Raw genomic sequence first — 26970 nt, 5'->3', positions numbered from 1 at the left:
ATTTATTAAAATCCTGCCCATGCTAGCCGTGTTGGCTAGCTGCAAGGGCAGGTGAAAATTATATCCACGGGGAAAGGATAAAAATGTATCTTCTCTCACAGCTTTATCAAATCTCAGAGCAGTCACACAAAATAATATCCAAATAATATATGTGTAATAATAAACGGGAGTGAACTTCTCCTATTCCATGTTCCCGTGCTTTAGCAGGTGGGCACGTTAATTATAGCCCTTGTTAGGGTATATAATCGGGGGATATAATTTTATCACCTGCCCGACCCCTGCTGGGAGGTCCGCACATTAAACCACATACAGTCGCGAGTGTAATCTGTCGCTAATACATCGGTTCACAGCCTCAGCTAGACGCCTGCAGCGGTTCAAGACTCACAGCAAACGTTACACCGCACTTACTACTTAGTAGTGTAACGACAAGACAACCGATTGCACGCATTCGAACCGCGGGCACATTGCGCTATAACACGCGACACGTAATTTTCAAAAAAACATAATCGATTAACAGCGACGCGATATCGATTGCCAAATCGTTTTTGCAGTGCCTATAATTTTTATGTGACAAGTGTTTAAAATTGAAAAGCTGCGTTTATGTGGATAAACAATACGGGTTTGTAGTTATGCGTTTGCACTGAATTCCATCAATACAGAGGCTAACGAGTCGTGTAAATGTACAGATTCAATCATCACTTCACTTACCTACCTATATCAATATTTTATTTAAGTGTCTATTATCGATCGATAGTGTTAATAATCGATTTCCTATGGTAATATGATCTTAACAGTTATGACGATAAACTAATGCGTGTATCAGATTGCATGAATTCGATCTGCGAACCGTGAATACAACGTTTTTTCACCGGATTCGTAATTATAAGATAATCCATTATCAGAACATTATCAGAACATTGATGTCGAATGGATATGTTAGTGCCAACAGTATTTATGGAAACATTAATTTTAATTTATAATAAAACTGCGTATAAACAACCGGTGAACAATAATCGTTTATAGCTATTACCCACTCTAAATTATTATATCAATAGATCTGATGAATAAATATGCTGATATTCCGATTCGATCGTATAATTGCGGATTTAAAATATACCTATGTATTATGTTGACGATGAGTTTTGACGACTTTTCCTGCGAGCCATATAAAAGTATTATTATAATATGGAAAATATTAAACTATTCAGAAGTTTTACTATGAACATGGTTTTAATATATTACTGTGTGGTATGTAAGTGAGCCTAGGTACCTTAGGTACTACTACCTAATAAAAGTAGGAATATTGATAGTAAGGAACAATCTTAGTTTAATTTGATGATGTTGGCTCTTCACAGCAATCTACGATACATTTGTCGCATTGATAAGAACGATATTAAAAATTCCCAAATTACCTCCGCTGCGAATCGAACCCAGAACTTCCTACTTATAATAAGAACAGTGCTCACAACTTTGTTGTCAAACATATCACTGAGGTTAAACAAAATATGTTCTTAGGTATGTAATTTATCAGGGATAAAGCAAATAAGAAAATACTAGGCCTTTGTTAAAATATACCCACTTAAACAACTTTAAATTTGATTAAATCTTAATATCTTGCGGCCTGCGGGAAGTAGGTACATAGAAACCATAATGTTAAAAAAATATTTTTTATTTATTTGGACGGCCGATTGGCGTAGTAGGCAGCGAATCTGCTTTCTGAGTGCAAGGCTGTGGGTTCGATTCCCACAACTGGAAAATATTTGTGTGATGAACTTGTTTTTTTTTTAATGTCTGGGTGTTTATCTGTGTATTTTAAGTGTTTATGTATATTATTTATAAAGTCAAAGTCAAAGTCAAAAATATCTTTATTCAAGTACCCATAGGCCCATAGGTGGCACTTTTGATGCGTACATAAGAATTACACGGTAGTGAGATGATGGCGATAACCACATTCGTAAACTTAAAACTAAAGCTACGAGGGTTCCAAACGTGTCCTGGTCTAAGAAGAAGCCCACAACAAACTTAGCCGGGTGTTTTTTTGTTTTTTGCTATCACCATCTCACAATGTCATTAAAATATTCATCAGGCACCTTAGTATTCTTATCACATGCTAAGCTTACTTTGGGGCTTAATGGCGATGTGTGTATTGTAATAGTTTATTTATTTAAATAGATCTTGATCATAGATAATGTTGTGTAAATAATTAACTCTGTGTGTTAATAGAAGTAAGAACGATAAACGAATGCGTGTATCGATGTTAGAAGCCGATAATTATCAATGCGTGTCGGATTTCGCGAGTAATTCCTTTTGATAGAAGTAATCACTGAATCGATCTCAAAGTTGCCGTGAAGCTAATTGCCGCAATGGTTTTATATCTCGATTGCTCATTCGATACAATAACTTTTTATTGCATTCAAAATATTAACAGCGTGGATTAGATGTGTTATCATTTAATTGATTTTTTTTTTTTTGCCTTCTCAAAATATATTGACTTTATTGCGTAGTTATATGACAAAGCCTCGTGCCCATTGAAGATACCAATAACTACTACGAAGGTTAGTATACAAACTGGATACCAATAAAAGTTTAGCAAAGAGGATATAAACACTGATAATTCGGTTGTAAAGTACGTAAATAGGTAGGTATATTTATTACAAAACTATTGCACAGATTGCGTGAGATTTCTTATTTCCTGTTTGAGAGTTCTCGTCTTGGGTTATACCTGAACCGAATTTAATTAATGACGTTTCGTTGAAGCAAAAAAGGGTTGCACAGAAATTGGTTCACAGTTGGAGTAAGTACTTGTCGCGGATGTGTGTGAAAGCGTTCCCGAGGCCCAGCCACCAGGCAACTGGCAGGTATACCGTGGGGTTTTAGTCAGTACGAGTCCGACATAATCACCGTGCCTTCCCGTGGCGCGGTGGTATCCATGAGGATTTCCCCACGAGAAAAAAAAAGTACTTCAATATGCTGTCCGCAGTGGTAGCATTAGAGGTTCCTTACTAGATACTAGGTGCAAATTTTATCGATACTGTTAAGTTGGATATTCCCGCCGTAAAAGATTACTTACCTTGATTACTCCTTCCAAATCTTCTGCGAATGTCCCTTTTAAATATAATGTTCAGCCATTTCGAAGATGAGGCCATATGAATAGACGGACTTAAATTTAAAGGACGCTTGATACGAACATAACCATTAAAAAGTAATCATAAAGGCTACCTAAAACGCAGTAATTTCAAATTCACACATAAAAAGCAAATGTATAGATAGACGTACTTTAATTTCTAAAAAATAGGAATACAATATCGAATCATCAAAATAATACTCGATATTTTAATAGAGAATCGAAAAGTAGAGGCAAAATTGGCAATGATTTTAAAACATCAAACACTGAACTGCGTCATTATAGGATTTTTTACCCCCATAACTCTCTATGTGTACAGGAATTTTGATTGAAAAAATATACATTAATGTGCGCCTGCGCAACACATGTACGGTGCCTGTTGTAGAATTGACGCTCTGTTAAAGAGAATTATTTTAACTTTACATAGAATCATAAGATATTAAAAAATATTTTATTCAAATGGGTCTATCACAGGCTTCTAAGAATCCACACAAATTCCTTAATGGTTTTAACCAACTAACTGCTCCAATGCGGGTTGGCGGGCTTTTATCAATAATATTACCACATAAATTTCAAGATTTAAATATCACTTGCCATCGTTAGGAAACCTGTATGTTTACCAATCCGCACTTAACCAGCGTAGTGGACTGCGACCTTAAAGCCTTTGCATTCTGAGAGGAGAATGGCCACATAACTCTTCTGACTCTGGGAGAGTGAGGAGAGTGAGGAGAGTTAAGTGGCCAGTAATGATAAGGATGATAAATCATATGTAAGTGTGTTTTGTCTATTTATTTATTTGTTATGTATAATGTATATGTTGGACTATGTCACTGAATATTGCTGTTATTATAAACTCCGTCCTCGTCCGCCATAGACTTTTTTTTAACATGGCCACCAATCCCATAGCTACAACCAATACAAACCAGAATTTTATGAGACAAAATCTCATAGAGCGTTAACTTTCCAAGTTATTAAGGATATGGGTTATGAGGAACTTATAAAAAAAAAAAATTACAGTAAAAGAAATGTAAACTGAAGTGAAGTTGTTCCATTTGATTATTTTATTTCGTTTCGAATTGACTGTTAGAAGTAAGACTGCAAGGTCTGTTCAAGTCCCCTTTAATTTTGTGAAAATATTCTACGCAGACAAAGCTGCGGGTACCTGATAGTTCGTACATATTTATTATATTTGTTATTACTATTATTATTTATCTATTTTAATTTTATATCTATAATATATATAATATCACTAATATATAAGCAATAGCACTAATGAAATACATAATAAATAAAATCGAATGTAAATAATGCTTCAAGCTTAAATAATCTTTTAAACGAAATTCAGATATAAAACGAAAAATAATATGCAAAAATACTGCACTATAGAGATATTAAAATAACGGAAAGATTCATCACCGGAATAACAATTTTCTAGGAAATTTTTGCGTTACACTGTATATGGCGAAGATTCTCAATCTTTCGTTTTATTACTTATATCTTACATGTGCAAACGTTTTTGTTGTCGTCTTATTGGGGTTCTGCAGGAGGTATTTTTAAATGTTATTACAACTGTTAGTACTGAAATTATTGAGGCAGTAAAATATATTTGTAGGTTACTTAACAGTCGTAAAGTAAAAATTTAATCTTTTCCTAGAATAAGTGTCTAAAAGTGTCTTAATGTACCCGAATGATTACTGAAAAATTATAATTAAAATTAAATATATATATAATTATTCCAACAGAAGGAAGCAGCTGACATTAATATAAAAATGTAATCCAAAATTTTTTAATGGCAGAGTGAAATTAGTTGTACTGTTAGAAAAAGGATAGCATTACTAATACTTGTTTATAATAACTTGACTGTAACAATATTATTATTAATATTAGAAGTTAAAATAAACTTGTAGTGCTGTTTACTAGGTTGCATAAAATAAGCAATTCATTAAAAGGTAATTGCTAATATTGGATTTCATCCGGTTATTGATTTCATCTGGTTATTTGTTATCTGGTTATAGTGGATTCCATCTGGTTATTTTTTATAAAATATCATTTTATAAAAAATAACCAGATCCTTTAAATGTCTCTCAATAAGTTAAAAGTTTATATAAAACGTAAGCTTATATAAAAATCCTATTTTAATATTAAGGATTTCATGTATGATAAAAACCTGGGTATATTGGCCTATCTTCATAGCTAAACATTAACTCGACTGTGATGCCGATAACAAAAAAAAACCTGGTTTGTTGTGGGCTCTTCTCAGACCAAGGCGCGTTTGGAACCCTCCTAGCTTTAGTTTTAAGTTAACGAATGCAGTTATCACCATCACATAACATTAGTGCTAACATGTAACGATTATAAGGGCCTGTGAAAACATCTACATGAAAAAAAAAACATTTTTGAATTTGAATTTAATACAAGTTAACTAAGTATACTAATATCCATCTGGGGTGATTCCAAAAAGTTTCACTACGGGTTTATTATAGTAGTGCATAAACAAGGACATTGGCAATACCTCTGTGGCTGTTCATATTCTTCTGGAATCACATAACATAAAGTGAGACAGCCGTTCGCTTGTTTACTCACTTTACAGATACCAAAATCAGTGCAAAATCACTAAAATATACCCATCGAGCTTGATTTACACAACAATAAAAAAGCTTTCATGCTTTTCAATCTAAGCTTTTATTATTGAACAGATTTCAACATGCTTTTTATTATTATGGCGTTATGGGAACCAGACTTACACTTAACCGATTCTCGTATAGTTTTTCCACTCCTTAACATTATCACAATCGTAAATTACGAAGACTTCTCACATTTCGTTCACTGTTTATGGCTCGTGGACCGATTTGGACTGTAATACCGCGATGCGATTTTGTGTCATGCGGCTCATTTTTTGTCCATCTTCGATTTCGAGGCTATTAATGCCAGCTACTACAATATCAGCATGATGCATATCTTCTTTAATATAAACGAAACTGTTGCTCGTGACTTTATCCACGCTTGTTTCAGTTTTTTTTTTAAGTACACGTCTGTTTTCTTGGAATGAAATCATTCTTATGTTGGTCACTAAGGTCCCCCCTTTTTTTTCTATCTAGGAAATGCTTTTACGTATGCCTTCCAGATTGCTCTAGAGCTCCCACTAAGCTATGTGTATGCATAATTTCAACAAGATCGCTCAGGCTGTTAAGCCATGCTTAAGTAACCAAGGTTTATTTTTAAATCCTACGGGAACTGATGATTCAGGATACTACTAATTTAATTAAGAATTATAATTACGAGGAAAATTACCAAAAAAAATATGTATGCGCCAAGTTATATTAAGTTATTTAAGATTTTTATTTCGAATGAGGACTGTAATTTTTGCGGTAAATTGGTGTACGAAAGAAAGATGCAAAGGAATCAGAGCGCAAGGAAGACAGCACTCACTTGACCTTATTTTTCATGGGTAAATAATGCTTGACTTAAAATAAAATATCATCAATAGCTTATAACTGTCCACTGCGAGAGGCCTCTCGCAATGGTAGGGTCTGACCATACTCACCACACTGTGCAGACGGGTTGGTGATCGCAGTAGACGGTAGTGGTAGCGTTATCCGATATATTCCCTAAGTCGCCTCGTACGACATCCGCGAGAAGAGGATCGGAGGTGACAACTGTATTTTAATCTGCCGTCACCACACGGCTTCAAAAATGTAAAATAAATAAATATGCAGTACTGTGATACCAATGATCCAATTAGAAGAAGAAGAAGAAGAAACACTTTATTGCACGTATAACATACAGGAAAAGAAACAGTAAGGAGTATACAGTACATAATGTAGACATGCAAAGGCGGCCTTATTGCTACAAGCAATCTCTTACAGGCAACTTTTGTAGATAGGACTTACAGCAAGAGGACGGGATAGTACCAAGAGTGTTGATAGATATATATAAATACCAAAATGTAAAGATACAAATAAATATATAATTTAAATAAATATACGTACTTATTATATAAATATAAAATATACATAATATATATAAATATATAAAAATTAGTTATATTCTCAACACCAAACACTTGATTATTGTGGAACAGTCGCCCATCTAGTATTTTAAATCAAAACCCAGATTTAGGGTTGCTCAAGTGGCGAACAACAAATTCTTTACGAGCCGGCAATGCATTGGTGAGTCCTTTGGTGCTTTGATAATGGGTGATCTTAAATAATGTTACTGCAAGATTAAATAACCTCTTCAATCAAACAGTGAATCGTGTAAATATAACAGTTGATATCATATCAATTGCGTATCATGTAGAATGTTGATATTAATATATATTATATATTATTATATTGGACGGCCGAGTGGCGCAGTGGGCAACGAACCTTTCAGAGTCCAAGGTCGTGGGTTCGATTCCCACAACTGGAAAATGTTTGTGTGATGAACATGAATGTTTTTCAGTGTCTGGGTGTTTATCTGTATGTTATAAGTATTTATATGTATTATATTCATAAAAAAATTTCATCAGCTATCTACACATAACAATACATAACGACAATACACACATCGCCATCTAGCCCCAAAGTAAGCGTAGCTTGTACTTTGGGGCTAGATGGCGATGTGTGTATTGTCGTAGTATATTATATATATTACTAGCTGTTGCCCGCGACTTCGTCTGCGTTTGATTTTGTTTTTAAAGTATTCAGTATCGTTAAGCCTTAAATGAGTATAGTAGTATATATATGTATAACATGTGACTGTAATTTAATTAAAGACAAATAATTTGCAATAAAATAAAATTGCGACTATAATTAAAGATCTAAGCTATCCTATCTCTTAAGTTGGACCAGACTGCTCACGGTGTGCCAATTTAATTTAAAATCGGTTAAGTAGTTTAGGAGTCCATCGCGGACAAACATCGTGACAGGAGATTTATATATATTAAGATATTATATATACAAGATAAACGTAAATATAATTAAGAAATGATGACTTTCAGTTTACGTTGTATCAAGTTATTAACACTCGTAAAGCTTTGATTTGGCGCAGCGTACGAAGTGCTTCACACTTATTATAAACACAATGTTAAGTTAATTTTAAAAGTTGATGCAATGTTGCGATGCTGTTGAATAGCTGGTGGAAAGCATATGGATAATCAGAGATTACGGTATACAACGTGTAACGGAATTACGAAATAATTTTCGAAATAAATCATAAGGATTCGCCCTGTAACAATATTAAATCAAAAGAAGCATATTTATTTTTCCATACAAACGAAAGCAAAATATTCTAAGCGTTCACTTATGGCAACCCTATTGAAGATAAAAGACCGACACGCCCATAGTAGGTACCTACGTTACGCGACGAGTACTAAATAAAGAGACAGGAGTCACATGATTTTAATTTTGCATGTGATGTTAGAGCTGTATCTCATTTCTTTCAGTTAAAACTATAGCAGAGGTTTACTCAATAACTTTCGGTTTTCGGTTTCACAGATAAGTCTTAGAGGCAGTATATTATGTTCCTCTAAAGCCTCTGAAGTATTTTTTCGGTTTTCCTATACACGTTGTGTATACGGAAATAGTAATAATAATAATAATAATAATAAAAATCCTTTATTGCCATACACTATTGCTAATACAAGATTAATAACTAAAAGAATCATCCATTAATATTAACAATATGGCAAATGGCCGCAAACTCAGCCTTATGCTGTGCATTAGCAACAATGCTCAGCGCTGATTTTCAGTCTGCACCAGTATCCGACTGAGCAAACAACCGCGACGCCCGAGTAAATTTAAGAAAGAAATTTAAATAAAAGAAAAAAAAAATAAATAAATAGTAAACATATCTATATAAAATATCTCGATTTCATAGCGTCCTCATGATGGCCGCAATACATCCCAAGCAGGAAACATAGATGTAATATTTGCACAGTCTTCGCCGGGTAAGACGAGCTCATTTGTGGAATGGACTAAACTCTAGTCCGTCCCCGATATTTCCGATACATGGGGTTCTCTCAACTCCTTGTGTTGCCTTCGAGCTTCGGGCTTGCCTGCAACTTCCCTGGTCAAGCCTGTTACTGTGCCCTTATGGTGGCTATCAGTTACATACCATGTGATAACAACAACAGGGCATCCACATTTCGGGGGGGAAAAAAGCGGTTGAAATTATTCTACCAGCTCCTATCCTAAGGCTCTAAGTACATAACCTTAAAGCAACCTTCAATAAGTTTTTAGGTGATTGTGCACTTAGCGTAAAAGCTATGTCGAAACAATTATATACTCTCTAATCACATGTATGAGATCTAACAGCGATAAGTGCTCATTGTGGCGTAAGATTGGAACAGATAGACAGACTCATGCGTTAATACTTCACACTTATTGTGTCGACAGTTGTTATGCTTGAAATGCGTTTCGTGATATTTTCTAGATTCTAGAGCAAATAAGTGATATAATTATTATAAAATTAAAAAATCTTCAAAGAAATTAAATTGTCGCCGTTGGGTAGTGGTGGAGAGCCAATAATAGTATAAAATTTGAAATGTACCGCGAACATGTTTCGCTGAGTAACCGAGTACCGAAATTTACTCGGTATCATTGTCGCCAAACTGATTACTCGGCTAAGTTACTCGGTTCAGGATTTCACATCTTAAAGAAGCGAAAACTGCTTTAAACAGACACGGCGAACATGGCTGCGAGCGGGCGGTCACTCTGCTCCCGCTTTATGCAAGTTTAGTACGTTTCAAATACAGGAAACATGTGTCGTTTATGTATGTTAAGTAAGTCTCGTATACAGGAAACAAGTGCCGTTTATGTATTTTTTGGTCGCAAGTGTCTTTTATGCAAGTTTAGTACGCCTCGTACAAAGAAAACAGGTGTTGTTTATGTATGTTTAGTACGTCTTGTAAGCAAGTCGAAAGTGTCTTTTATCCAAGTTTAGTACGTGTCGTATAAAGGAAAAACGTGGCGTTTTTGTATGCTTAGTACGTCTTGTACACAGGTCGCAAGTGTTTTTTATGCAAATTGCAAACATACATAAACAACACCTGTTTTCTTTGTACGAGGCGTACTAAACTTGCATAAAAGACACTTGCGACCATGATTTGGCATGCACAGGGCTTTTGATTCAAGTACGCATGCCCTGGAGTTCAGGGCTAAGAAGGCATAACAATTTGGCGTAATCAGTCACCTTTGAAACAATTAACACTTGTTCATATTGAGTTCCTACCTAAATCAAATAGAGAAACTGGTAGCTTTGTGTACTTTGCAGTAGCCCTCTGACTTAGCCGCCATTTAAACCGAATTATTCGGCCGAGTACGAGTAACTAACAAACCGAGTATGCCGAGCAAGTACCTAGCAATAAACGAGTACTAGGTCCATCAGTAGATCCTTTAAATGTATCTACAAAACTGTTTTCAGGTGATACGGTAATGGCTTTAGATGATGGTGATGGTACCATAAATTGTATCTGTTTATACCCGTTCGGATGCGCTATAAGTGACCTCAGAAGTGCACTGTATATTTGAGAGTGCGGGTGCAATAAATGCACAAGTACAGCAAGGATAGTAATAAAAAAAAAATCATGCAAACTCTAAGATATCTGTATTGGTGCATTTAAAGACAGTGACATCATCATCTTAATTATTTATACCTCCTCCTTATTCAGTTAGTTAAAAATAGACGGTGTTTCTTAGACGGCGGTCCATTGATAGCTTAAAATGGATCGGAAAAAATATTTTAATGACGGTGTACGCGATTATTTATCAGTTACAGTAGCTACAGTAAGTGGCTTATTTGTGATTTATTTTATGCGCATAAATAAAGTTTTCACGGCGCGGCGTGGACTACTCGATGGGTATCAGATCTCCCGCGTGGCGACGGGAAAAAATGCCTGATTGGCTAAAATAAATACTTGTTTGCAATCACAATAATTATGTCAGGATATATATAAGTCTGTGCACATATTGGACAATATCTTTCGTTAATGTGCCGAGCGCTGCTTAATGACGTTGAAATGAATAAATATAGGTACTACGTCGATACACACATCGCCATCTAGCCCCAAAGTAAGCGTAGCTTGTGTTTGGCGGGTACTAAAATGACTGATGAATATTTTGAAGAATAATGTACATAAATACATACAAAATGCAGATAAACATCCATACAATGAAAATTATTCATGATCATCATGACACAAACTTTTTATCCTTCCTTCAGGCCCTTTTTAAGAGATTTTTAAAAAAAACGGAGGGTAATCTTGACCCGAACCTCCTCAGATGTTATTGAAAACCTCCGTGGCGCAACGGTGAGCGCTATGAATTTAAATAGGAGGTCTCGGGTTCTTTTCCCGGCAGGGGCAATTTGGGACTTTATTATTTCTAAATTTTCTCTGGTCTGGTGGAAGGCGTTGGCCGTGGCTAGTTACCACCCTACCGATAAAGACGTCCCGCTAAGCGATTCAGTGTTCCGGTGCGATGTCGCGTAGGAACTAATTAGGGGTATGACTACCATAATCCGTGACAGGTTACCCCACTACCATCCTAGAATGCATCATCACTTCCCACCAGGTGAGATGAAAAAAAAAGCTGAAAAATAAAAGGTTCCCACGGGATTAGTAAACAATTGTTACCGACGAAAAACTCAGGCCACAGCTAGTAATAAGTAATAATTCAATTATTTAAGTTTTAAAGATTCGTCGGTTAAGTAAGTAGGTGATAGCCAGTGGCGTGCTCTTCATACATGCACAGAAGCACTGCCTAACCTAAAATTTTTATATAACTCGTATAGGAGGAGATTTTTTGCCGTTTCATGCCATTTTCCTGCAGTATGCATACCCTGGTAAGAAACCCAGTGCACGGTACTGGTGATAGCTATGTTATGTGCCCTATATCACTTTCTTCAACGGCGAAGGAAAACATCGTAAGGAAACCTTCATATCTCCATTATTCTCAAAGATGTGTGAAGTCCACCAATACGTGGTGAACTACAGCCTTAAGCTCTTCTCATTGTGTGAGGAGACCGGTAGTGGGCCGGTAATGTAGAAATCTAGAGATTTATGTAGTTCAACACGAACATAAGTATTTAGTTAAGCATAAAGACAAATTAAATAGCAATGACTTGTTTCCATCTTGTATCAACCAAGTTTGTTCATAGATCAAGTGAAATAAAGTTATTACCCAGAATTTTACAACCTTACCTTGTATGGCTGTAAAAATATCAAATATCACCAAAAAAGGCTGATCAGTGTTTTTAAATTGAGCACTAGTCCAACCAATCTGACCACTGGGAAATATCAGACAAATTATACCAATTGCTCATTATGTAATGAATATTTATAACGAACGAATTCAATTATTTATTAGGGCTCGATAGGTACGTAATGTACTCCATCGGTTCGAATCGGTTTGAATTTTCGATATTCTGTACAATAGTGCAAAAAAAACTGCATTCTAAAGTAGGTACTTTAGCCAACGAAAGCCTTTATTTATAAACTGGAAATGATAATTCTTAAATCTCACACATTCAGGCGACCTCATCAATGGTGGGCGCGGCTGCACCCGTGCAGGCGAAGAGGCCCAAATATGAAAATCTTGCTAGCCAGTTTCATTTTTGTGCAATTTGGAGTCTTGGACCGTGGGGACTGAGGACTCGAGCTTTTTTAAGGAATTGCCAAAAAGTGTTAAAAAGTCTACTGGTGATCTCTAGGATTAATTTTGATACAAAGTTTTTTTTTTTTGGTTTGTAAATATTTTATGGGTATCGTAAAAATTACCACCGAGCCGAGACCGACAGGAATCAATAAGCGTATATCATAATATGTAGTATTATGATGGTAGTAACACTAAAGTACATTATGGTACTAGTGTGCTATGTTGATTCTTACAGTCGAGGTAACATCACTGGGTATGTGAGGCGAGAGAATAGATGTACATACGATTTTCAACATTGTTTGGAAAATGTATGTGTTGTCACCAACTTTTTATTATAGAAATAATAAGTGACAGTTGTTTCTTCTTCTTTATTTTATTAAAGTAATTTTAACACAGTACTTGTTAACTATTAGATAAAATAAATGTTTATTTTCTCTTTATTGAAAGGTAAAATTCATTAATTCTAGTAATATTGTAATAAAAAATTGCTTTAAAAAACATGTAAAAACTAGATAAATTTATAACCTTTCGTCTACATACATATAACTAGCATCAAAACATAACTCTGTCGGTTAACTTACTTTATAACTCAAGTGTGCTAAAGTGGGACAAAACACGCTTGTTTAATATCTTGGATTAGGAGCCTAAATACGATGTAATGAGAACCAACGTGATGAAAATCGTATTATTATCACCCAATAATTCGTTACATGTCTTCTTGCACATTTTAGTTTCAGTGCAAACGCACCCTTAGAATTAAAGTTATTGCGTTAAAATTACATGATATTTAAACAGCAATAAATATTATTAAAAGCGGAAAACCTGAGACAAGCTCAGCCTCATATTGGCAGTATTTCTAAAGGGATTGTAAACGTGGTTAAATTGCTCTTTTGGCACTAAGCAAAATTTAAAACTTTCAGATAGTAACTGGCTCGTTGATTTAGATCTAGTGGCCACCAGTGACCACCAGTTCATCTACGGATTACGAACATTGTTTTGCGTAGTTAGCTGTTAGTATATAACTATTATTCTATCAGTGAAGGAAAACATCGTAAGGAAACCTGCTTGAGAGTCCATAATGAGTTCCATGAGTCCAATTGACCAGTGTGGTAGACGACAGATAAAACCCTTCTCATAAGACCATTCCGTGCCTTGTTGTGGACTGGTATTTAGTTCATAACGACGATAATAATGGTTCTAAAATTTTGACAACTGAATCATAACATCCAATTAAAGCGACGCATGCTGTTTCTTTTCCCACAAAAGCAATGTGTGATAATAAATAATATTATTTTCTGGTTTCTAACTAGCCAGTGCCGTGATTCGTAACTCGTGTAAAACATAAACGTCTATGTTATTTACATTTTCAACCATTCAAGCCACCGTGTAATGGTTTTAGGGACATATAAGTAAGATTTACCACTTCCCTGTGGCATTTTATATTATCGTGTATTCGATGTCGAACATTTTCGCTACAGGTTTTTCATTGATTAGAATTTTAAATTTTATCGTCGGAAAATTAAAAGTTTAACAGGTTTTTGCTCTGCAGTGTATTTAAGTATTACGCTGTTTCGTTTGAACTATTATACTAGGACTAGTGGGGTAGCTAAAAATCAAAAAAATAATTGTTGTAAAGTAACACTAAATAAAAGTTTATTAATCTGTATGACTCCACATTTAAATTGTAGTTCTGTAGGTGTATTGAAAAAAAAATCATACTTGATTTGACTAAAATTCGGTGGTACCTTTCTTCTGAAGTACAGAACCCTGCACTTTTTTGTCTCGTACCTTTCGGTTATTTTATATAAAAAATATACTTTCGAGGTTTACTAATTTAACTTAAATTGAAATTGAAATAATGAATTTTGGACTGATTGATTTTAACATACCGAGCATATTATCACCGAAAGCGTGTTTTAATTTAATATGAATACAGAACATTTTGAAAACTTTTATTTAAAAATGTTTGCCACATGCCTCCGGCCAAGTTTCTTGAATAAGGATATTTATGACGAGGTCTATTATATAAAATTAATTGAAGGTTTTGTACAATTAAAGAAAACCAATGAGTAACGACTATTAATTATTGATTTACCGACACTTTAAATTAATTCCAGTGTAACAATGTCGTAAGTTACGACGCTGATAGCATCAATTAAACAAGGACTTCGTACTAATTAACTACACTAGTTTTATGAAATATAGAGCAACACTTGATTACAATCACAAGTGATGTAATGTAAAATATTATAAGTGATCGTAGGTTAAAATAAAGGTAGAGCTTTTTGTGACAGGGAAGTACTAGGCGATGCTTATTTCTGCCGCAAAGCAGCTTTGTTGCTTTGTTCGCGTCTGAAGGACGTGGTTGATAGTTTTTTTTTTATATTACTACAATATACACATCGCTATCTAGCCCCAAATTAAGCGTAGCTTGTGCTATGGGTACTTAGAAAGCTTATAATTATTTTTATGAATATAATTTACATAAATACACCCAGACACTGAAAAAACAGTCATGTTCATCAAAAAAATATTTTTAAAGTAGGGTGTCAATCGAATCCACGGCCTTGGGCTTAGAAAGCAAGGTCGCTGCCCAATGCACCAATTAGCTGCCTAATTACTGGCACATGATGACACAGGGCAGCACTTTGTAGAACTTAATCCATGCATACCCTGTGAAGTGTTGCTACCCTGGTACCATCAGGTGGGCCATCTGCTTGGCCCATCAATTGTTACTATATTATTATTATTACTCTTTATTTGTACACCACATGAATTAAAAGAATTTTATAAGAAAAAAAGAAACATAAAAATAGAAGCAGAATACAAAAGGCGGCCTTGTCGCTTTTATATTACTATATAAAAGAGGTAACTATTTTATATTTCTATCATTTATTATTTTTCTTTTTTTTTTTAAATTATTAACAATGCTTAAGAATAAATTAAAAAACACTATTAAAAATTTATAAAAAAAAAACTTCCACTCTCCGCTTGCGGGGCTTTTGAATGCCCAAGCAACCGGTGGTCAGGGCTCCAGAGTGAGAAATCTCCTCACAATACGCGCCGTTCCAAGGACTACTGCCTTCTGTATCCGACCCTTGATCCAACAACCAAGCGAAAGCTTCTTGAGATGTTGGTCGAAGCTTTTCGCGAGAAGACCATTGACTGAAACGACTATCGGAACAACAACGGTCGACTCAACATTCCACATGGCGGTAATCTCGTGAGCAAGGTCCAAGTATTTAGATACTTTTTCCTTTTCAGCTTTCACCAGATTATCGTCATGTGGAATAGTTATATCAACAATTATTGCACGGCGCACTGATCGATCGACTAGCACTATATCAGGTCTATTAGCTGTAATATACCTGTCAGTGATAATCGTTCGATCCCAGTAGAGCAATGCACTGCTATTTTCAAGAACTGACGCTGGGTCGTACCTATAGTAAGGCATCTCAAAATCGATAAGGCCAAACCGAAGAGCAAGTTGTTGATGAACTATCCTGGCTACTTGATTATGTCTGTGCAAGTATTCTATATTATTAAGTTGCCAAGAAATATTAAATTCTGTCAGTTGATCCTTACTAATATTATAAATGTGAATGCAGAGATGTTTGTAACGCTTTCACGCAAAAATTACTTAACCGATTGTCTCAAGACACTCTAAAACATATTTTTAGAGGTATTAGAAGTAACATAGAATACTTTTTATAAACATTTATTTTTACAAAAAAAAAAATGTTGGTCAGCAAATATCAACATGTTGCTACTAGTATTCAGTACTGAAATTTATAATTTATCATAAACACTAACGGACGAAGACGCGGGCAGCAACTAGTAAATATATAATATAGTACAAGTTACACACGTAACTAGTCTTGGCTATCTTTTTATGTTTTGACCGACATTTATTATTAGTCTATTGATTTATTTGTTCTTAGCTAAACATTGTTTTGTCTGTCATATTAAAATTAGGTGCCTGCTCGTTTTAACATAAAGTTGGGTATACATCGTTCGGCATGACATTTTGTGAGAAATTTATATCAGACTTTATTTACATTAGTTTATTTTATATGCATTTTATTGGGAAAAATGCATATGCATATATATCTATATTCTATATATAATATATATAGATTTCAAACAAGTCATTAGGTGCACTGTTAATCAGATTTATAAAATCTCCACGACGAGACCCCTTTGCTATGTGCTTTAATGCATGGTCTGTTTTTCTTATTTCTATGATCACAATGGTAGACTCAAAGTCAAACAATATAATGATTGAGATATTTACTTGGAAATAAACACAGTGATCGCTGAGTGAAGCTTTACCTTACGTTACAATATAACGAAATTTCTTGCGAACTATTTTTAATGTGTACCCGTCTTAAATAGATAATTGTATATTTTTATGAAGAGATTAATGTTGGTTCAAAGAAATGAATTGGACATGTCTCAAAACGAGATGCTATTGGATTGCGACACAGTTTAGTGTTGTCTAAATACCCGACCGGTTATATGTATTAAACCAAATATCGTAGACGAAAGTAGCTTTCTTTGTTTTACAGTGTATGAATGTAAAAAATAATATGTAGGGTGTAGTTTACTCAGTGACTTCAACAGAGAAGTTATTTTCACTACCTTTATCCGCAGGTAAATGGCATTACTACGTTGTGATATTGTTATATTTGCTGACCGCTCGTTAAAATGTGTTACTACATATTGTATATCTAAACTAGACATCACCATCCGCAGTCTACCGACGAAACACTGTTTGGTATAGGTCTCGTCTCTCATACAACGAGAGACGATTTTAGAGCATATGGCCACCACGCTGCTCCAAATTCAAAAATTCTTTACTTATGTAGGCCTATCACATCACAGGCACTTATGAAGCGTTCATACATATATGTTTACATAGATGTAAGGGGATGGTGATAACTTTGTTCGCCAACTTAAAGCTTCGGGGGTTCCAAACGCGCCCTGGTCTAAGAAGAACCCACAACAAACTTAGCCGGGTAAGAAGAGCCCACAACCAACTTAGCCGGGCTCCAATGCGGGTTGGTGGTCTTAAACGACTGTTACCACAGTTACTGTGATGGGGGCTGATACTGTGATCTTCCCAATTTCGGTCTGGTACCGAAAATTCGTAAATAGAAAATACACAATACCTTATATATTTTTTTCCGACCCGGGATTCTAAGTTGAACATGCTAACCACTAGCCGAACTTATGTTAGATAAAAAAATAATTCAGAGAAATTAATTGGACATGTCTGAAAATATTATTCTTACTTTAAACAGTGAGTAACTAATAAACTATACAAATAATAATAATATAAGATTAAGTAAGACGGTAGCTTATGCTATTTTTGTCCAACTAGAAATTCCAACTCATCTAGTCAAGAATACACTACACAATTTGGTCAACTACAGGGCACGGGTCTCCTACAAAAATGAGAAGGTGTCCACTGACGACGATGACGATTATAAATGTTATAGTAGATATTTGCTCCTTGATTAAACTTCAAGTTATTTTATTGTAATTGATGCATTCACTTAAATAATAATAATTGAAGCCCCGATTTTTATTTAAATGCCTTCCTTGCTTTTTCCGCCGATGTAAAATAATGACATAACTTTATTAGTATTCTCACTAGCTCAAAAGTTTTAACTTAACATTAACAAAATTAAGCCAGCGTTTCCGCACGGAAATATAGACTTAAGTATTTCGGTATGAAGTAATGTATTTTAAACGGATAAAGTAATCGGGTTTCTTACAAACTTCATTAAGTATTCATAAGATATTCAAAAAGCGAACACCTTATTACGATAAGCCTTTAATTGGCCGCCCTTAATCTGTTAAAACAATTTATTTGCGTGATTTTTAAATGTCAACACATTGTCGTAAAAATTTACGGTCGAGTTGCTACTCATGTGAACTTTCCTTTTAAAATTATCCATATTAATGAAATAAATACGGAAATATGTCTGTTTGTTTGTTTGGTACCTAGGTTCAGCACAACCTTTTGACCAACCGAATCTTGATGAAATTTGGCACCAGGATAGATTACATCCTGGAAATGGATAAGAGTAGTTTTTATCTCGGAAAAAAACCAGATTCCAGGGGATTCAAACTGTAAGCATTGGGTACGTCTTACCAATAAAACTGCAGACGGACATAAATGATCGCTGGCGGCATCTAGTACATAACAAACCTTCATTTAAATTATTTTAAAACTCAATTCACAGAGATTCCACTAAGATTACAAAACTATGATAATTTTTAAGTCTATATTTATATGTAGTAAAATTTTATTAGGTATAACGGTTTTGACGACGAACTTATAAAGGTTTTTTAAGTGCAAATTTATCGGGCAATTTAAATACTTATATCCACGAGTACTTACACCTGGTATCAACATTGCGTAAACTGACTGAAGTTTCGAATTTTGATGTAAGTTTTCGAGTAACTAATCATCACGTGCTATCGACGTTAGTGTGAATGGAAACTAAAGCCTGGCAAAAGCGGTGATAGCAATTAGCATCACTTCTTGGGAGCCGAGTTCGAACCTTGTCAATAACCTCCTACTTTTCTAGGTTCTGTACGTTTAACGTTTATGAGGAAACCTGCGTGAGAGTTCTCCATTATTTTCCCGAAATTAGACAAAGCCTTTCATAATTCATATTCAAATAAAGGACTACGTAATCGATAAAAAAGCTTGGGTGTGAATTATTAAAATTTTTAAATGATAATGTGTAATGGTGATAACAAAAAAAACCCCGGCTAAGTTTGTTGCGGGCTTCTTCTTAGACTAGGACGCGTTTGGTATCCTCGTAGCTTTAGTTTTAAGTTTACGAACCTATGGGCCTCTTAACTCTAATTATTTTAATGTATATTCTTAATTTATCCTATACTACGCAATAAAGATGTTTAAATAAAACTATGTCCAATATAAATGATTCTGAGACTCCAATAAAAGTGAATACTAGCTAGATCGATTCATCGCCCCCTGTTGGAAACCCTGTATACTAAATTTCATCAAAAATCGTTGGAGCCGATTTCGAGATTCCAATTATATATAAACAAGAATTGCTCGTTTAAAGATATAAGATAAGATAAATAAATAAACTAACTTTGAAAAGTGCGTGCTGGGATTCGAATTCGACCCCTCTAACGTGAAGCCGAAGTCCTAACCACTAGGCCATCACCGCATTGGACTTAATGTAAATTAATGAGCCGGTACGATCACGAATCATGTCGCAAAGAATGATTGATCATTGACAAAATGATTTATTATGTATTTGATGGATTGCCTTATTGGTTAGGCTTTCAGTTATATGTTTTGCCTATACAGCCGTGAGTTGCGTCTTTGCAGATTTCTATAGATACTGTCTCTGTCTGGAAAGCTACATGGATTGTCTGAATCTCATCATCAATACTCTAAAACTACTGAATAGAATTTAATAGTTCTTTCACTATTGATAACCAGTTTTATCCTGAAGTGTAATTTTTCATCATCATCATATCAATTAGCCACTAGGCTATCACCTACTACCCTTACTGTTTCTGAATTATCGCAAAGCAAATTAAAGCAAAGTATACTTCACCATCAATCCGCACTGAGCCTTAACCCCTTCTCACTGTGGGAGGAGACCCGGGCCCTGTAGAGGGCCATAAATAAATGATTAATAAATAAATAAATATACTACGACAAGACACACATCGCAATCTAGCCCCAAAGTAAGCGTAGCTTGTGTTATGGGTACTAAGATGCCTGATGAATATATTTAGGAATTATATACATAAATACTTAGAAAATACATATGAACACCCGGACACTGAAAAACATTCATGTTCATCACACAAATATTTTCCAGTAGTGGGAATCGAACCCACGGCCTTGGGCTCAGAAAGCAGGGTCGCTGCAAACTGCGCAAATAACGAAAACCTGACAAAAATGAGTGTTTTTTTTAATATCATAAGCGGCAAACAATACACGAAGGTCGTCAAAAAATCTTCTTCAATTATCTCACATATAAATTTTTATAAAAAAAAGGACCCTAAAGTCATTATAATACAACCAAAGCGCCGGTAGGTATAGTAGTCAAGATTTATCGCCATGCCACCGTAAGCTTTTTGCTCCATTTCAGTCGAAACCACGGCGTGGAATGAAGAACGAGCATCGGATCGTGGCTGATTATCTTTGCCGAGGTATTTACGATGCGTTTTCTCGATAAACACTCAGTGGAACTCCCTGGTTTTAGGGTCCCGTGCAATGATATAATTTATCAAACTGCCTGTTAATTACCACAGCGCATGCACATGTGTGCGCAGTCTTAAGTGCATGTGGGAGGTCTCAGGTCCTGGATTTGATCCCGGGCACAGGGAATTTGGGAATTTATTATATCAGAAAATTCGGAATTGGTCTTGTCATAACCCTATGGCATAACTATGACAACTGCCATAGCCCTATGGCATAACTATGACATATATGCTATAGAGTTATGACAGTTACTTCATAGTTATGCCATGGGGTTATGACAGTCATGTCATAGTTATGCCATACAGTTATGACAGTTATGTCATAGTTATGCCATAGAGTTATGGCAGTTATGTCACAGGGTTAAGGTTAGCAGGGTAACCCGTACCCGCTTACATTTGTATACCTGAATCATTACCACAGGCGAGTTGGCGGCCAAAAGTCTAGCTTCAATGTCAGTACATAGTCGGTAAATATCCAAAAATTTTGAAATTTAAAAAGAAAATGGACTGTAGCAGTATGAAAATTAGAAGTAAAAATAAATTCGTTGTGCAGTTTTCTAGGCTACATAATATAGGTAATTCATTCAAGGGAAATTGTATATTATTTTATAACAAATTACCGAATGAAATCTTAGAGATGTCTGACAATAAGATCAAAGTTTACATAAAACATATATGTATGAACTCTTGGTAAGTGCCTTGGAAAGGCCCAAATAGACTTTTTGAATTTGAATTTTGAATTTATTTTTGTATTCTTATAAATTAACTGTGTACGTTGTTCGTTGGAATCGAAAATTTAAATAAAACGCTACGGAACATTTCGATTGGGCTTTGACTTTATTTTAATTACAAAAAGTGTAATTAATTGCATTGTAACAGATAACAATCGAAATGTTATCAATGTACTTTCGCCATAAATTAAAGGAATAAATCCAAAAAAAACCCAAGTGCCACTTGCATTATTATTCCGATTACCCGTATTTATAATTAAGAACAGCGTTATGTTCATACCATACAAATTATAGGTTTGTAAAGGAATAATACAAAAAGTCATGACCACCTGCCATCTTTACGTATGTTACTTGTTAACAAGTATCTTTATGGATGTCCACGAGCTTCGAGATACGCCAAAGTGATAGCGGTTGGTGTCGCTTATAAATCGTTAAGGGCGTTTTATCATTTTTTAAATGTATATGTAGAACAGGTTGTAGTAACCTCCCTCGAATCATTAAGGAGTGGGCGCGCATTACTGAAATTCCTCAGCACTTTATAATGATCAAAAAATTCTCAAAAAAATAAATAAAGAAACGAAATCAAGGCAAGGTCCACGGTTTTTTTATTTATAGGTTGTATTAATATAGATGGGGAGATTATAAAGTTGAAACTTCATGTTCGGCTAAAGTAATTAGGCTTTACTTTCTACATCATTAAAAATCATCCAGATTTTTGACATTATTTACAACCGTGTGTGATACAAATTATGGTTTTGTTGTTATCTCCCTAAAACATATTTCGCGTAGTTAAGAACAATAAAATGTCCAGAACATCATTATCTTAGAATGATATATCTACTTCGCTAAAAAGTCGAACTCTTTGCAGGACTTAAAAACAAATATTTTACTAATAAGTAAAGTAGCATTAGTACGAGTCATTTTAGGAACCCTTTTATTAAATATTAGATAGAAGTAGGCGTTACGGAATTCGATGATAAATTTTAAAAATTAAGCTTTATTTGCTATACTCCGCGAAATGCAGGAGAATCTGTACGGTGTAATTTATAATTTCATCAGTCCTTATACTCCACACCACGCACGTTTCGTTCAGAAGCCGATCCTTTTTGATTGAACATCCGTATCCGTAAGTCAATCAGCGGGCTGTACTTACAGATTCGTTATAGGTACAGACTTAAAACTTTAGATGTAGTGATGGTATGGAGTGTAAGTTTTTTTAATTATTTGTTGCTATTACATTTCCAATAGCAAAAAATAATAAACATAAAACATTATAAATTAAAAGGAATATAAGAAAAGTGGTTTTGTGTTTTGCTTGCTATGCATCCTTATTAGTGTTAATTGAAGAAAATTGGTACGAAGCGCTCCGTGGGCGAGTTTAACTCTGACTTGTCCGGTTGTTTGTAATCATCAATTAACTTCGACAAAGGTTGTTTTTGTACAGTGTTTTCAATAATTTACAACCGCGATCACACATGCCGAACCCTTTAATTATCAAGCCCACGCATTAGCGCTCTCGTGTAAATTTAATTAAATTTTTACAAAACTCCTGCGCACGGAAAAAGTTGTTGTTGATGTCACTCTGAAACGCAAGAAGTAACACCACCCACTGTATCATAAATCTGAATATTCTGATAGCTGTACGATTACGAACCTGTTAGGCAGTATGGCAGTTATAGGTTTCTTTGCGACATCGTACCGGAACGCTCAATAACTTAGCGGGACGTCTTTGTCGGTAGACCAGGGCCAGTCAACCGAAAATTTAGAAAACATAAATTCTTAAATTGCCCATGCTGAGAATAGAACCCGGGACCTCCAAATTAAAACCACTGCGCTCACCGCTGCGCCATGAAGGTCGTCATAAATCGATTGCATGTGTGTCGAGGAAAGTTTCGAAGCGATCGATCGCTGAGGCGGATTGTCTATGAATGGAGGCCTTTAGACAGCAATAACAAACTTGTCTGTGATGAACATGTCTTCAGATAAAAAAAATACTACCTCAGTATTCTTGTAAAAATTGTAGTGATGTCTTTAATTAAAATTGCTCGAATAGTTATGTAAGAGCGGTATCTAGTTGTAATTGGCATTGTTCTAAAAGGATGTGAAAATAAATGGATCGTAGCAACATTAGGTGAGAACAACTAATCAATACATACGTATGGCTTGTCACTTGTCAGCTAGGTTTGTTAAAACATATCGATATTTGATATTTTAGGTGATGTTTTTTATAATAGTATTTAATAGTTGACGAAATAAACAGATGGCCCACCTGAGTACGAGAAAACCGTCGCATATAAACAGAGCAATGTTCTCGCAGAGCATGCAAGTCCTACAAAATACCGCCCTGTGGCCACCAATTTGAGGCGTAAGAGTTAAGCCTCTGTGCCAGTTATAGCGGCACAGAGGCTTAACACTTACCTTGCAGCAGTATTGCTATGTTCCAGGCCCTTGCGACTGGAACATAGCAATACTGCTTGTCGGCAGCAAAAAGTGCAGTAGTACTTGGCCGGATGAGCTCTATCACGAAAAGCGCTATTACCACTAAATGTACTTACGTAGGCTGTACTTATTGTGCGTGTCGAGAAATAAAGATTTAATATCTTTATTTCTTGAAATTCTAATTATAATTTACTATCTGTTGCACGCGACTTCGTCTGCGTTTGTTTTTGTTTTTCGAAAGACATGCGGCATTCGATTTAGGTGTAATTCTACGCACATTATTTATTTAGGATAGGTAAGCCTTAAATGACGGGTTGGCTGCCGTCCGCTGAGGAGTTGTGTCCTCTATCTCCAATCACATTCATCAGATCTACACGAAATTTGGGCAAAATTAAACAAACATTATAACCTCTAAAGTACAAAAGTAATTATTTAAGTCGGTTATCATTTGACGGTGTTATAGTGTAAAATCGTCAAAGACCTTCTTCCCCTCTCCCAAAAAAACTGAGCTTAATTTCGTGATAAAAAGCATCCTATATTAATTCTCATACCTTCAGAAATATGTATATACATCTCAAGTTTGCAAGTTGTATATATAGATAGGCATTCTTCGTGAACACTTCGCTAGCGATGCAGGATTTTTTTGGCGCCATCTAGTTCTGTAATGTGGAGACCGCTACATATTCCCTTAGTCGCCTCATACGACACCCGCGGGAAGAAACAGACAAACGTATTCTGACCTGCCACGATAATTTTAAAAGCGTATCTACCGATATATAAATGCACATGACATCTCTATTGTCCGCGTACCCACTTTGTAATTATACAAATTACTGGGATACTTAAGTACTGATATTAAAATTAACATATTCTTTAAAGGTCCGTTATCTTAAGAGTGGACTTAGAATTAGGAGCACCTCACATAATGAGTTTATAATGCTTGATGGCGTGCTCCTAACGATTTGTAGTTAACTTAAACAACAAAAAATTACTTCGAAATTAACTTATACTTATGTTATAATTTATGCGAAAGTATGTTCGTTTCGTCTTTTTCTTTGTTTTTTTTTTTGACATTCTCGTTATTTTTTGAGTTTATAATGCTTGATGGCGTGCAGATTTGTAGTTAACCGAAATAATTACTTCTTCACTTGATAACTTTACATTACTCACTTTAATAATTTTTATTTCAAAGAAGGATTGCTAATCCTTATTGATTTTATAAATGCGAAAGTATGTTTGTGTTTTATTTTTCCACATAATATATTTTGTAATCTCACCTGGTAGTAAGCGACGATGCAGTCTAAGATTGTAGCGGCCTAACTTGTAAGGAGTATGCTCCGTGGCAATATTAAACGCATAAGTACCTTTCACAAACACACATTCACATTTATAAAATCAATAAGGATTAGCAATATTTCTCTGAAATAAAAAGTACGAATGTTAGTTAAGTATTGTAATCAAATCTATATAAAATATCGATAAAGGTTAAGAGCGGGTATAAAGCAAATAGAAAATCAAATTTCACCCGCGCGCCAAACATGCCCCGCTGTAGTCCGTAAAGTTCCGAATGCTACTCGGCAGTCACCGCCAACCGCACGCTCGGATTTTTAGGCACAACTAGCATTAATGTCATAATATTATACCTTCATAAAAACACAAATAAGGTTTTATTTATAACGCATAGTTTACAAGTATAAAGTCCAATAAAACTTCTTAAAGATTATCCAATTTTGTCCATAAATGGCGTAAATTACAAAAGGTTTTAAACTCTCATTACTTAATACACATGAGCTTTAAGGCTCAGCAGCTTACAACTATAAAGAAGCTGAAATATTTTACAGCGCAAAAAGTTGATTGCAGGAAATACCTACCGTCCGTTGTTTTTGACGCATATAATGTTACGACTTGTCTTACTCATACGTGGAAACATGACGGCTTTTTGTATTAAACGGTGATAGATTGTTGTGAATTATAACCTCAAATGCACAAAAGGTAGAATAAGTTTTTTATTTAACGTTTCTACTTTCAAGCGGTGATTAGTTTCAACTTTCGGGGCCCTGAATTCGAATCCCACCTAACTTTTCTAAGTTATGTAAATATCCATTGCGGGGAAGGACAACATCGTGTAAAAACATGCATGCCTGAGAGTTCTACATAATGTTCTCAAAGTGTTTAGGTTTAAAGACATTTATTCTCATAAAAAGACCTAAGTCCTATAGGAAACTTAATTTTCTATAATAAATTAATACACTTCGCCATTAGACTAAACTAAATTTAATTTTACTATTATCTACTCATTCAATGTATTCGTCTTTAAATTTATTGGTATTACTATATAAGAAGCTAAATTAGTTTTGAATACATTGAATGAGTTTACATTTTTTATAAGTACCTATAGGTATTTTATTATAAATTTTTTTACCATAATTTGTAATAATTCACAAATATTGTAGTGTTTATTTCAATCTAATTTGACATTTATTTTAGGTTGATTTTTTTTATGTTTTGTTAATATGTGCAGTCGCAGATCAGTACAAATTTGAATGTCAGACATGACTACAACAACGCAATTCAAGTTAAAGTCCGTTTAAACATAAGTTGAGTCACCTATGAGTGCCGTTAATCGTTTTGATAACTAATCGACATTTTCAAAGATAAAGTCTCATTTTTAACCCACAATTTGTCGGTAGAGTCGCCTTTATGCCTTGCGAACTTCGAAAGCACGCTCGCTCGGACAACATAAGTGCTTTATTTATTACAAGCGATCGCTCACAGC

At 34.9% G+C, this 26970-nt stretch overlaps 1 protein-coding gene across 1 annotated transcript in view; it reads left to right on the top strand.

Annotated features, from left to right (window-relative positions):
• Positions 1-429: 429 nt before the first annotated feature.
• Positions 430-26970, top strand: part of LOC120631459 (inositol-trisphosphate 3-kinase A) — a 118598-nt gene continuing 92057 nt past the window's right edge. The window contains exon 1 of the mRNA XM_039901063.1: positions 430-619. The gene's annotated coding sequence lies outside the window, so the exon portion shown is untranslated. The remainder of the gene's footprint in view (positions 620-26970) is intronic.

The sequence above is a fragment of the Pararge aegeria genome, chromosome 18 (genome assembly GCF_905163445.1).
Source record: "Pararge aegeria chromosome 18, ilParAegt1.1, whole genome shotgun sequence".
In the NCBI taxonomy this organism is placed as follows: Eukaryota; Metazoa; Arthropoda; class Insecta; order Lepidoptera; family Nymphalidae; genus Pararge; species Pararge aegeria.
This window is presented reverse-complemented; position numbering and strand designations above follow the sequence as displayed.